The sequence below is a fragment of the Pundamilia nyererei genome, unplaced genomic scaffold, assembly GCF_000239375.1.
Source record: "Pundamilia nyererei isolate P.nyererei 1_Seehausen unplaced genomic scaffold, PunNye1.0 scaffold00531, whole genome shotgun sequence".
Classification (NCBI taxonomy): Eukaryota; Metazoa; Chordata; class Actinopteri; order Cichliformes; family Cichlidae; genus Pundamilia; species Pundamilia nyererei.
The window spans coordinates 177,965-181,372 of NW_005187932.1; positions in this window are offsets into that span (position 1 = coordinate 177,965).

The following is a 3,408-nucleotide window of genomic DNA, read 5'->3' on the forward strand; positions in this document are numbered from 1 at the left end:
TAAATAAGAGATGGGGAACATATTGAATCGGTCATACACAAAATGCTATGATTCACATAAATGAAAAGGAAATACATGCAGGATCGATGAAACTTTACATTACCTTATCAAGGCAGTCAACAGCTCCTTTGTTCTTCTTGTAGTCCTGGATTATAAGGGGCTTCCTGTCCTCTGTGGTGCTGACCGCGGCGTCTTTGTGTAGCGTGCTCATCGGGATGACATTTCTATTCTCCGTGGGAAAATCCAACACAAGTGTGTGTGTGTCAGTGAAAGCACATGTTGATGAGAGTGCCTCTCTTCCTCTGGTGGATACTTGTGCAGGGGAAAGTTCAGGCTTGTTGTCACATGTGGTATTATGCCCTTGGAGACTGGTTGTTTTGTCCAGCACAACACGCACGCCCTGGTTTTCTTCGGCCCCTCCACTAGTGGGTTTCCCCGTGTATACCTGCATATTCCAGGCATAGCTGCTCCTGGCGTCACATGCTACCCAGACCTTTATTCCACATTTCCCTGGATTGCTCGAAAGGTACACCTTGAAGGGACAGCGACCTCTGAAAGGAACCAGGCACTCGTCAACCGTCACCTCAGGACCTGGATTGTACATAAGTGGAAGGCGCTCCACCCACCTGTCCCAAATGTTCCTGATGGCAGCCAGTTTGTCATTTTGTCCTGTATCTCTGTTATCAAATTGAATAATCCTTGAAAGGACACGAAATTGTTCTAAGGACATGGTTGCTCGGAATATAGGCCTGCCAGACTCTGCATCCCACAGACTTTTTGTAGCCTCATTGTTTGAGCGATATACTCCGGCTAAAATCAACAGACCTATGTAGGCTTGGAGGTCTACCAGGTCGATTTCTCTCCAGGTGTCTCCAAACACACGCTTCCCCTCCAGGTTTGTCATCTCCAGTATAATTCCCTCAATGGACTCTGGTAAAAAGAGTTGGAAGCTGGATTTGATGTCATCCACATGAGATATGGCACACTGTGTTGGCCCTGGCCTACTTCCTCTGTCCCGGAGGGATGAAGACCAGAGCAAGTATCCACTCTTGGACTGGAATGTTTCCTCAGGTGCCTGTTCTTCTTTTGGTGCCTCTCCCTCTCCATCTGTTGACTGGTCAGTCTCCTCAAAGTCTGGATCAAAATCTGTGTTGTCTTCCACTTCCGAGACATCTTCATCTATCTCCTGTTTAATTTCAGTGCCCTCTTTATATCCAGAAACCTGGACCAGAACGTCTTTGACAGAGAACTGCTTGGTCAGTCGCCTACTCATTGTGCTCAGAGTAAAATGAGTGCAAGGCAAACATCAAGCTACATATATATGGGGTCTGTGAGAAGATGATACACTGATTAGTCTGGAAGGTGTGGCTCACGTGGAGGACGGGCACATAAAGAGATTACTCCCAGCTGTGCTCTCCTCCTGTGGCTCATTCCCCCTCGTTATCCCACAGTGTATTTAAGCCCCATGTTTCTCTTTGTCAGGGTTGCGTCCTCCCTCATAGCTGTGTGATTTTTCCCTGTGGCTCCTTGTGCTTTAGTTTTCCCAGTTTAGTTTTGTATTGTTTTTCGTGTCCCACTCAACACCAGCAATAAAGTTAGATAAGAGGACGGGCACATAAAGACATTTTTACCCTTGTTTTTCATTCAGTGGGTGTCGTTCAGTGGATCGTTCAGTGGGCCTTTCACTGGGGTCGTTCAGTGGGAGTTGTTCTGTAGGTCATTCAGTCGATTGTTCAGTGAGTGGGTGGATACCCATTCATTTCCTATAGTGGTCACTTTGATCGGGAACACCACAGATGTAACAAGGTTGATTAAAACACTCAAACTTCAATGAAAGAGGTGATCATCACTTTCATATGTTTAAGTTCATGGTGTGGAGGATATCATTAGGCCTTGAGGCAATCAGATGTAAAACACAATATTTATGATTGTTTTAATTGTAAATCGGTCAGATGTGACCTGAACGTGACAAGAAGATCTTGTATGTCTTCCACTTTTGAATAATTGCTCCCACAATTGATTTCTTCACACCAAGCTGCTTACCTATTGCAGATTCAGTCTTCCCAGCCATGTGAATGTCTCCAATTTAGTTTCTGGTGTCCTTTGACAGCTCTTTGGTCTTGGCCATAGTGGAGTTTGTAGTGTCACTGTTTGAGGTTGCGGATAGCTGGACTGATTACACGTTCAAACAGGTGCCATTAAGACAGGTAACAAATGGAAGACATTTGTTACCTGTGTTGTTGGGTCTTTTTTTTTCTTTTCCTAGTGTTTTACAATTCAATTCAATTTTATTTATAAAGCAACAAATGAGGTGACTGATGTTGTGTTGTGACATTTGTGTCACATTTGGCCCAAACAACACTCATTTTAGACCAACCTCAGCTCACACAACATTTCCAGAGTCATCACTGAGTTATAAGGTCTCAAAGCGGGCCAGGTTAGACACACATGTGCCTGCTGTCTGGCACTCATGTGTATGGTTAGTCACTCTGTAACTGTGAAGGATGAAACATAAATATTGAAAAAAATCAGTAAAACAAACTCAGATCAAATGGTAAAATTAATTAATTTAATTAATTGAAAAATAAAAATAGTAAATCCCATTTTCACTTTGTAAGAATCCAAATTGAAATGTGTTTGACTCAATGCCGTTCAGGTCTTTTCCCTGAGAGACGGAAGAGATGAGAGTACAGTGTTAGCAGTTGAAGCTGATCCACGAGATGATTTCAAGCTTGCAAACTACAAACTGAATCAGATTCAGAGTTGTAGTTGTTTCACATCACTGTTGATTATAAATGTAGAACTATATTATGTTTTGTTCTGGTCAAATCTAACCGATTTAAAACTTTACAACAAAAATTCATAAATTCGAATTTTTTTTTATCAACCTTGTTACATCTGTGGTGTTCCCGATCAAAGTGACCACTATAGGAAATGAATAGGAATCCACACCCCCTCCCCATTGACTAAATGATCCACTGAACAGCCTACTGAACGACCCACCCATTTTAAAAATTCCTTGTTTACCTACATTATAACCAATCCGGTCCTTTTTGACCTTTTAAAATATCATTATAGAGGTATTGTTATATTTTTTGTGGGAATTTCTGATGTCCGCTTGGCCAGATTACTCTTAAAAATACATTTTCTATTTAAATAAGACCAATTAAGTGGACAAATAAAGGATACGTCACTTTGCCAAAAGCTGATTGCAGCATCTACCTACTGACAGGAATGTTGTTTGTGGCTCAAGATGACTTGATATCACTCATGAGGGATACATTTATATCCCTCTGTAATATGTTTCATATATTATATGTCATTTACATTAATTTAAATATGGACAATCACTTTTTGGCACATACCGAAAATCTGTTTTTGGCAGATGATCACTTTTTGGCAGAACAC